The following is a 10904-nucleotide window of genomic DNA, read 5'->3' as shown; positions in this document are numbered from 1 at the left end:
TTTTGGCGAAAAAGGGGCCTAAATGTGATACCATAGAGCCGGGGCAGGTGGGCAGGGCCACCTGCGATTTCTGCTTCAGGCAAACCGGTCCGAACCAATAGAATACCATCTCTGATGATACAAATCCAGTTAAAATAATGAACTCTGGTTCAGTTAATCATGAGTTGGTGTTTTGCAATGAATACAACTTAACAGTGCATTTCAAGAATGATGGTCTATAAAACTTCACAAAACATATAAAACTAGTCCATAAATCCCCTTCAATAAGATCAGAATTACAGTTTAAAATTGAGTCGTATCTTTTATTGTTAACTATCTGGATTTAATATAAGCCTCAAATTCTCAGCAACATCTCTCAACAGCTCCGAACGCAATTCAAGGTGTTGGTTATTACCTTTAAAGCCGTACATGGCTTAGGGCCAGCGTACCTTCGAGACCACCTACTGCCACATATCTCCTAGCGGCCAGTAAGATCCCACAGATTGGGCCTCCTTCAGATGCCATCAGCCAGACAGTGTCGGCTGGCGGCCCCCCAGAGGAGAGCCTTCTCTGTGGCTGCTCCGACTCTTTGGAATCAGCTACCCCCAGAGATCCGGACCATACCCACTCTCATGGCCTTCAGGAAAGCTGTAAAAACCTGGCTGTTCCAACAGGCCTGGGGCTGTTGACCTCATTGTTGAGGTCCAGCCCCAATTAGAATGAATGCTTGTGGTTTTGTGATTTTAAACTCTCTTTGTTTTCTTGTTTTTTCTTTCTCTTTTTTTTCTTGTTTTTTGTAAGCCGCCCGGAGTCCTTCGGGATTGGGCAGCATATAAATTTTGAAATTTAAAAAAAACAAACAAAAAAAAAACAACAGCTGAAATAAATTCAACAGACACACCTCCCCTGCTATGTAATATTCATCTGCCAAACCAGACATCCTGCAATCTGTCAGATCTATAACTAACCTGCAGATTTATGATAAAATGAGCTCTTGCATGGGTAAATTGAAAGTAGCAAGTGAGCTTAAAAGAGATTTATGAATCTGCATTTTATGTTATGCGTGCTTATACAGAGGTAAATCCGATTGAAAGTCAAACCACATATGATTTTAAAGACAATGTGCAATGTTTATTTGTTTTGTTCTATAACCTGGGGCTTTCTGGAAGTGTGGACAGTCCTAATGTTAAAACCAGCATGGTTAGTTGACTAGGATTATTTATTCTGCCATATTAAACCATTCTTAATACCGAGATATGGCAGAATAAATCATCATGGTATAAAAAAGACATTTAGTTTATGAAGGATCTTTCCTGATCTGATGCTGTATTCGACTGAAACTGTCATAATTTTCCCTTTAGCTATTAATTTCCAGTAAACCAGAATGTGATCAAGTTGAAGAACGAATTTCTTCCATTCCTAATAATATATGCAGTTTATGTTGTAAAGAAAGTTCTATTTTGAGGTCATTCCATATTACTACAAAGCTGCAATTCTTAATTGTGAATACTGAGTGGTTTTACAAAAATTTTAACCACTTGCTGCTGATGAAAGAAATGTCCTTCTGGGTTAGGCTCTAAGTGGGGAAAAAGACACTGGAGACATGGAGGCTGCTTGGAAAGATGGTTTTAATGGTGGACAGGACCACATGGCTTGAGTCCTGAAAAGAAAAGATGATTACATGCTTCAATGTTGGTGAAGAGAATGGAGGACTGAGATGCTGAGTCCCTGGTTTTATGCCCTCTCTGGCCTTTGATCTTGAGCTTGTATTCTGATTGGTTGTCAGACTCCCATGGGGCCATGCAGGGGAAACTCTCTAGGCTGCGTTTTGAATCCAGGTTTGGTTGAGTTCTCAGATGCCATGTGGTGAGTTGGGTAAAGTGCCAATATTATGCCTTAATCCCATCCCCTGGAGCTGAAGTGGAGAAGTCTTTATTATGTAAAGAGACTGGGTTGGCCTTCTTAATGGCCCATTGACAAAGTGGGGATGGGCAAGAAGCTACAGGGAGCTATTCTGTCTTTTAAAACATGTTTCTTTCTTTTCACATCTAGAGAAATATTCTGCCTTTTCAATATTTCCTAGGATATTTCATTTTTCTGGGAGAGGGCTGGGTGATAACTTCCTATACTGCTTTAAGAGAACAGTGACGATTTAAGGTAGTAAGTTTGTACATTTTTACTTAGGAATAAATTCTATTGAAATCATTATGGCATACTCTTGAAGTGGAAAGAGTATACTTTAAGCTTTGATTGTAAATGTAAGCCGAAACAAAGACTATGTATATTTTTGGAAGGAGAGTTACACTGAATGTATATGAGCTTGTCATTCGAGGAAAATCAGAAGTTTTAGTCCAGTATGAATTATCAGAGACAAAGCAGACTATACAAAGCGTTACCCATAAGAGCAGCCGATCCTATTCAAGTCGACTTAAAATATAGCGTCAATTAATAAAATAAAACGGAATTAATCCGCCTAGTAGCGTCTTTGGTATTTCAACCTCTCTTTGATGTACTCTATTGAATTTGGCAGGCTTATTTCTTTCTGCGCACTGAATTTAACCGAAATCGTAAGCGTATTTGTCTAAACTCAAGTGGCAGCTAATGCTCCTGCCCGTGGAAAAACCGAAAGAACAGAACTTCCTTGCACATCGGGGTCCCTGCCTCGAATTGTCCCTGCTGTTCAGAAGATCTGCGGGAAAACAAGCCAGACCAAGATTTCTTGGCAAGGTTCCGGCAACGTACAGTCATTGCGGGGCGGGAAGCGACTCTTTTAGCGTGGTCCTCCTGAACAGGGGGTGCTGTAGGCGGCCGAAGCCGGATGAAGAGCCGTTCTAGGCAGACGCTGTTTCCGTGCCCAGCAACCCTTGCGGCATCCTTACTCTACAATCAACCGTTTGTGACCTTCCTTTCCTGGGGTTTCCCTGACTTTGAAGGTGGGTTTGTTGTTATCTTTTGGGGATAGCGGGCTGGCTGGGAGGCTTTTTTTTAACCCTTTGCTGCCTGTCAGAGCTCGTCGTGCGCCTTGGGAGGGTCGCGGTCGTTTGCGAATGAAATCAAGGCACCGTTTGTTGGGGAAGGTTACCGGGATGAGTCTAAGGAGCACAAAAGACACTGGGTTTACTCAAAGCCCAGTTCCAGCTGCTATGACAGCCGGGGAAGGTTTGGGAGTATAGAGGAAGAATTAGAGCGCTTACTACCCCACTTTCACTCGCCCCCCACCTTGCAGTAGGAGAGCGTTGTTTAATCCACGCTGGCAAAACCTCGGGTCTGATAGCATCTTATCCAAATAACAAGCTATTTAAAGGAATAGGTTTTCCCCCGAGCTACAGTTCCTACCTGTGTCTGTTAAAAAGTGAGCTTTCGGTAACCAATCCTAAGAATATATGAAATTCATTGCCACTAGAGGTGGAGGCTGCAATCATCTTTTGATACATAGATTTTATTCTCTTCACTGTATGAATTTATTAGGGGAGGATATACCTACATGAGGAACGCGGTGGCTCAGTGGCTAAGATGCTGAGCTTGTCGATCCGAAGGTCGGCAGTTCAGCAGTTTGAATCCCTAGTGCTGTGTAATGGAGTGAGCTCCCGTTACTTGCCCCAGCTTCTGCCAACCTAGCCGTTCGAAAGCATGTAAAAATGCAAGTAGAAAAATAGGAGCCACTTTTGGGTGAAAGATAACTGTTCCATATGCCTTCAGCGTTTCGTCATGACCACGGAGACGTCTTCGGACAGCGCTGGCTCTTTGGCTTTGAAATGGAGATGAGCACCGCTATCACATATGTGCGAGGGGAACCTTTACCTTTTACTATGCCTACATGAAGCTATTCTAGAAACTAGTTTGGCGTTGCCAGTGTAGTATATAGATGCATCGTATTTTTATTTATGTCCTGGAGATGTCTGTGGAAGGATGGAAAATAGAAAATAATGCATAAAGTTGCCTCATCCTGAGCCTTTTGTTCATGTAGAATCTAAGCTATGGCTTGGGTAGCCATAGTTTCACAAAAGATCCACAATTGGCTAGGTACGCTTAATATACAGTATAAGACGCAACAAGATTTTGAAGAGGCAAATTAAAAAACAAAGTTTTTACACTGCAGACCTCCCGAAATCGGGGCCGTTTTTTGTCATAGCCTTATGGAGGCTTATTGAGTGCTCCTGGGGGCTGGGGAGGGCAAAGAACAGCCTGTTTTCGCTCATTTTTGCCCTCCCCAGCCCCCAGGAGCACTCTGGAAGCCTCCTAAAGGCTATGCATGGCCATTTTTGCGAAGGGGGTGGGGTTTTGGGAGGCCAAGAATGCTGTATTCAGTGTATAAGACACACCCAGATTTTCAGCCTCTTTTTTGAGGAAAAAAGATGCGTCTTATACTCTGAAAAATACAGTAGTTTACAGTTAACTCATAAAAAGATCCAATAAACGGGATGCTGTTTACTAAGCTAGAGAATTAAATTTAATAAGGGTGGGCTTTTGGTTTCCTGCTCGGTGGCTTGTAGTTGATCACCGTAGCAAATTACAATGGCCACACGTGTGATCTCTTACTTTCTTGGATAAATGAAGGACAAGCTAATTACATTCTAAATAAAGCCTCCCTAATCAGAGGAGATTTTTTTAAAAATAAAGAGTGCCTATAGGTCATTAATTAAAATACATATTTAATTATATAAAGCACATACATTTAATAAATAAACCAGTAAGCACAAGTTTACTTTCAATTACTGTTGTTTTGTTCCTACTTATAGATGCTGGCTAATATTTCGAAGTTGTGGAGTATCTATAAACCTGCAAAGGAATATCATCCTCTCGTGGTTTCTGTGATCTTAACAGGATACCTTTTTTACAAAATTGAATTTGGAGGTAAAGTTTATATGTGTGTATTCTGGAACTCTAGTTACGTATGCAGTTTTAGATTTATTGATTAGATCTTTATCCCACATTTATTACTTTATAAATAACTCAAGGTGATGAAAACACCTAATACTCCTTCCTTTTCCCACCAACAACAATCCTGTAATGTGGGTAAGGCTGAGAGAGAGTGACTGACCCAAGGTCATCTAGCTGGCTTTCATGCCTAAGGCATGAGTAAAGCTCACTGTGTCGTGGTTTCTAGGCCAGCACCTTAACTGCTACACTAAACTGTGTGCAGTCATTCATGCCCTGGTCATCTCTTATTTGGATTACAGCAACACTATGTGGGGCATCCTTGAAGACTATTAAGAAGCTACAACTACTACAGAACATAGTTGTGTAGATAGTTCTGAAGACCCCTTGGATGGTACATTTAACACTGCTGTTGTGCGAGCTGCATTAGTTGCCAATTTGCTTTCGAATTTAATTCAAGGTGTTGGTTGTCACTTTTAAAGCCCTGCACAGCATGGGTGCAGGGTATCTGTGGAATTATCTCACTGTACTAGGATTAGCCCATCCCATTCACTCCAGCAGAAGAAGCCTACTTCAGATCCCATCTGCCAAAGAATTTCACCTGGCTGGGCCTAGGAGAAGAGCCTTTCCTGCTGTGGCTCCTCCCTTTGAAATATAATCCCATTGGAGGTGAAGTTGCCCCCACTTTCCTGGCCTTCCAGAAGAACCTTAAAACCTGGCTCTGCCAGCTGACTTGGGGCGATAGAGGCGTTCTATGCTGGGGTGGCTCACAGGGCAGAGAAAAAATCCCCATCCCCTGTCACCTGTCCTCTTGGTTTTCAGTCTTTATTTAATCTTTCCTAATTTTTAATAGTTTTGTATTTTTTATTATGTTTTAAGCTGCCCAGAGTTGCTGTAACAGTGAGAGGGATGACATATAAATTTAATTAATAAACTGGCTCTTCTTTCCCTTTTCTTCATTTGGGATAGAAGACAAATAAAGTTATGATGCTCAGCTATTGAGTGACTTTTGGCATCCATACAATTTTTATTTAACTGAATGTAAATAATTAATATACTACAAACTGATGATATTAATGGAATTATTATTATGGAGAAGCTTCAAGGGAATTTTTAAAAAATGATCTGTAGCCTGACTGTTCCCAAATTTGGGTTGAGGCTCATTGTCTTAATTTTGATTGCATCCAAATAACTTAAGTACAATAAAAGATTATGCATTCCAATTGTTTTATGGTATATTTTAGTTGACTTAAAATAGATCAAATTTTATTATACATGATTACTGTATCTTCCCAGTTTGCCTTGTATTATATTCATTGTATATAGATATTTATTATATAACTGAAGCAATTTAAGTATGCTGTTTAAGATCAGTCAAGGAATTACTTTTTCTATTATATAAAATTAACCAACAAAATATATGTGATGATATGACATTAAGCTTTTTCTGATCCTTTCATTAAAAAATTCAGATGTTGGCAGTCTTTACACCTATCTGCTGCTTCAAAAATGCATAAGTTTCAAGAACAACATCTTCAGCCCTAATTCAAAGATTTATGTGGATTTGAGCCAAGGTGGCGCAGTGGTTAAATGCAGCACTGCAGGCTGACTGCTAGATCAGCAGTTCAGCGGTTCAAATCTCACCGGCTCAGGGTTGACTCAGCCTTCCATCCTTCCGAGGTGGGTAAAATGAGGACCCAGATTGTTGTTGGGGGCAATATGCTGACTCTGTAAACCGCTTAGAGAGGGCTGAAAGCCCTATGAAGCGGTATATAAAAATCTGCTATTGCTATTGCTATTTAGCACAAAAATATAATAAGAGCAGAGCAAGACAAAGCCATGTGAATTAACATTCCAACTCCTGAATTGCATTGTTAATACTGTTTTATGGTGATTGCAACCAATCTTTAATAAAACGTTACCTGAAGCATTCAAACAAAAAGAAATACAAAAGGATATCAAACTTGCTCCAAATTTTGCAAAAACTATATCAATAATCTTATTTCTTCAAATTTATAAAATTGGGTTACTGGTTTTGGACCTAATATATATTCTTCAGCAACAGTCAAAATGTCTAAAAATACATTGTTAAATTGAATAAATAATTCAATATCATTGAAAGGTAATCCAAACTTTCAGTGACATTCCTTGATATAGATTTTTAATTGTGTTTAATATTCCTATTGACAAACTCTGTATGGCAGCTCTCTCCCCAACATGGTGCTATATAGGCTTATCTGGTATTTATCATAAAGTGTGAATTAAAATAATTAAGATTTTTTATCCATGACTACAAAATTTCTGGTATTAATCAAATTTACAGGGTTTTTTTGTAATTATATTTGCCTTGACTATTTGGGTTCTCTTAAACATTTTTATTGGACTATAGCTTTGTCCTGATATGATCTATGTCTCCAAATATATTAGGAACTATTGTTTGGTCTTTTGATAATGAAATTCTTTTATCCTTAGGTGAACATTCAGCAGAAAGAAGAGCAGCAGAAAAAAAGAGGAGGAGTAAGTGCTAACATAATTAGAAATGTATATAGATCTGTCATAATTACATAGTTCATTAATTAAGATCTTAATGTAGAGCTTGACAGTGATTTTGTAGTTGTCATTAGTACAAAATGTGTACATAAAGCTCTGAAAGTAACGATTCTTCTTCTGAATCTAGGATTTTCTTAATATGTATATCCATTAAATAAGATACAGATTTTATTTGGCATGTATCTAGGCTAGCTGGGCTCCTTCTTTACCCATGGTGGAAACTAAAATAGTGTGATATATGGAAAAGTAAGGAGTACTCTAAAAATTGTCAGTGATTTTTATGATTGTATCCCCTTTCCTCTATTTTTCCCAATAAAAAACCTCCCTTTTTACGACCCTGTAATCCCTTAATTCAGAGTATAATTCGGGTGACTGGATGAAGTTGAGTCTTTACTGACCAGATGCCCTTCCTATGCCTCTACTTAACCCATTAAATTGGATTATCCAAACCAGTTTATTTGTTAAATTTATATGCTATCCATTTCATTATGCAAAGCAACTCTTAATAAAATATTCAGGGGATGAGTCAATCTAGTCAATTTGTTAAACTGAGTGAAACAGATGTTATAACAAGGAGAAGCAACTTTTATAGGTTTAAAATCTGGATCCAGTCCATTTGGTATTAAATTACGCTAGTCACTGTCTTCTCTGTATAGCATTTTAAACTCTTATTCATAATCATATGTTTTTCAACTTTTGTGGGGGGGTTGCAAATAGCACTATTTTTTAATATACATTATTTTATTCATAATTAATTTAAAATTATTTAAATTAATTAAACTACCATGTTTCCCTGAAAATAAGACAGGGTTTTATTTTCTTTTTACACACAAAATATGGCTTGGGCCTTATTATAAGGGGAGGGTTTATTGTTTTCGGGTTGCCGGGCGGCTGCTCTCTTGCGAGCGGGCTCCCAAAGAGCCGGGCACAGCCTCATGTGCGAATGGTTGTGTTGCGCTGTCGCAGCAGCGCAACACAGCAGCCATGAAGTGACCCACTCATGAGCAGCCACCCAGAAAACCCCCTTTCCAGCCAGGCACAGCGCCATTCACTGACCTGAGGGTATCGCCAAGCCGCGTGAGCGCCTTTTCGCCGCCACCTGGCTCCCGCTGCTTGGCGCCTTTGAAATGGCAGTGAATGATGCTCTGCACGGCTGGAGGGGAGGTTGCGCGAGCGGCTGTTCCGCTCTCCCTCACGCACCTGCCAGCCTCACGATGCCCTGGCCCAGCTTTCTCCACAGAGCCAGGGCACCTCTGCTGCCGCAGCCGCATGGCTTTTTCTGCAGCTTCCAAACTGAGTCTTCCGGCAGTGGCCGCTCTGGGCGTATGCTCTATGGTTGTGGGCCAGCTGCCGGCAGAGCGTACAGAGTGGCCGGAGGTGGGGAGTTGTTCAGGGGGCTTATTTTCAGGGGAGGGCTTATATTTTTGCCCACCAGAAAAATGTAGCATGGCCTTATTATCAGGACATATCGTAATTTCGGGGAAACACGGTATTATCTTTCACAACATAGATACATGAAAGAATCTATTTACAATTCTAGCTGTTGCTTTACAGCTGGTGTTCACATTCTTGTGTTGTAAGCAGTCATGACAATTCCATGCTAGAAAAAGCAAATCTATTACTTGGCTGAGTCCTGTTAAAACTGCCACTGGATAATAGAAGGACTGATTATAATTATACAGTTATCGTGTCCTTCATATGCTGGTTCTGACAGCTATGTATTAATGAAGGGAATGGATAATGTGCAAAAATGCTGTAGCTTGTAATTTTTACAAAATGAGACATATTGAACACAGTGTGATTGATTACCAAGTAAAAATGCATAGCATTATTCTATCTAGATTGTTGCACATTATGTGTTTGCATCAAATAACACTTAGTTTTGCATATCTATCCAGACTTGATCAGGCCCAATGAACAAGAGGAACAAACTTTGGAAAATTCATAGTTATATTTTCTGTATCAGAATAATTGATATATGTTGTCATACTAAAGGTATCTAAAATAGTGAGCTAACTGTAACATCATATGAATGGGCTGATCTTCCTTCCCACTTCAATATCAAACTTAGGTCTGCTATGAAAAGTCTACATGACACTCTGGAGCAGATTTGGGGAACAAAATTGAGAAATATTTGGTGCAATCTTCTGATGCGAAAACGCAATTAGGTAGTGACCAGTGGAATATGTCATAGTACACCTGTTTCCTCAAAAATAAGACCTCCCCAGATAATAAGCACAATCAGGCTTTTGAACGCATGCACTGAAATAAGCCCTTCCCCGAAAATAAACCCTCCCTGAAAATATCGCAACGCAGCAGCAACCATGAGGTGACCATGCTTGCCGCTTCCTACACCTCAAAAATAATAAGACCTCCCTGAAAATAAGGCCAAGCGCTTATTTCGGGGATTAAAAGAAAATAAGACCCTGTCTTATTTTCAGGGAAACACAGTATAATTGATTGGTTGCAGATTTTTTCCCCATGATTTTAAGTCATAATTTTCCAGTAAAGTATAAGTATTTTATTAAAAATGTTTTATTGTTGATCTAATTAAGATTATGTTATTTCAGGAACCAGGCCTCAGCATCATTAAAACTTGCAATCTTCAGTATGAATTTTTGAACTGTCATCCTAGTTGTCAACAAGCTGAGCTACATCATGGGAAACTAAGTGTTCTGTAAGCAGTGTGCATCATTAGCACAATGGTAATCTGCCATCTGTCATGGAGTGAATAAATGTGGTGTTCAAGAAGTGTGCTGAATATTTTATTAATTTATATTTCCTAGACATAACTGATATGTTTTACTTATTTATTTTCTTCACTACTTTTTTAATTGTCCAGCTCCCAAATTGGCATGCAGTACAACATAATGACATTATACAATACAGTTATCTAAAATACAATACTATATTTAGCGCTCCTAGGGTTCAGGTTCCAGGATACACTAAAGAAAACTTCAGAACATAGTATAGTAGATAAAACATGTTAAAGACAACAAGATCTAGAACAGTGTTTCTCAACCTTGACGACTTTAAGTCCTGTGGACTTCAACTCCCAGAATCCCCCAGCCAGCACAGCTCAAACACTGATATAGAATAACATAAGATCATAATATCTAACCAATCAAAACCAGCCAAAATAAAGTAGTTTCTATTTAAAGAACCTAAGCAAAATGTTTGTCAACTGACACAGCTACAAAGTCAAGTCCCAAGAGAAAAAAGCTGAAGGCTTTTAGATAGTAGCAGTGGATTGGCTCTTTCTATCCTTTTGCCAAGCATTTTGTCAATAGACTATCAGATGTGCTAACCCTGGTACCTAAAACTGAATAGTGATGACAAGGATAAAATTACAAGGTTGCATGAACCTGAAGTGTAGGTGTGAGGAGAGATAAAACCTGAGGGGAATGTGAGAAATATAGACTGCTGAATGTACTGAAACATCAATTGCGTACTAGATTGTAGATAAAAACATGTAGCGTGCATTCCCACAAGTTGGC

The 10904-nt window shown here is 39.3% G+C and overlaps 1 long non-coding RNA gene across 1 annotated transcript; it reads left to right on the top strand.

Annotated features, from left to right (window-relative positions):
• Positions 1 to 2807: 2807 nt before the first annotated feature.
• LOC116520653 lies at positions 2808 to 10159 on the top strand. Its single transcript, XR_004256819.1, has 4 exons — positions 2808 to 2912; positions 4719 to 4833; positions 7330 to 7374; positions 9978 to 10159. It is a non-coding gene; the product is annotated as an uncharacterized LOC116520653 (long non-coding RNA).
• The last annotated feature ends 745 nt before the right edge of the window (positions 10160 to 10904 follow it).

This window comes from Thamnophis elegans, chromosome 1 (genome assembly GCF_009769535.1).
Source record: "Thamnophis elegans isolate rThaEle1 chromosome 1, rThaEle1.pri, whole genome shotgun sequence".
NCBI classification, from domain to species: domain Eukaryota; kingdom Metazoa; phylum Chordata; class Lepidosauria; order Squamata; family Colubridae; genus Thamnophis; species Thamnophis elegans.
The sequence above is the reverse complement of the archived record's forward strand: the minus strand, read 5'-3'. Positions and strand labels throughout refer to the sequence as shown.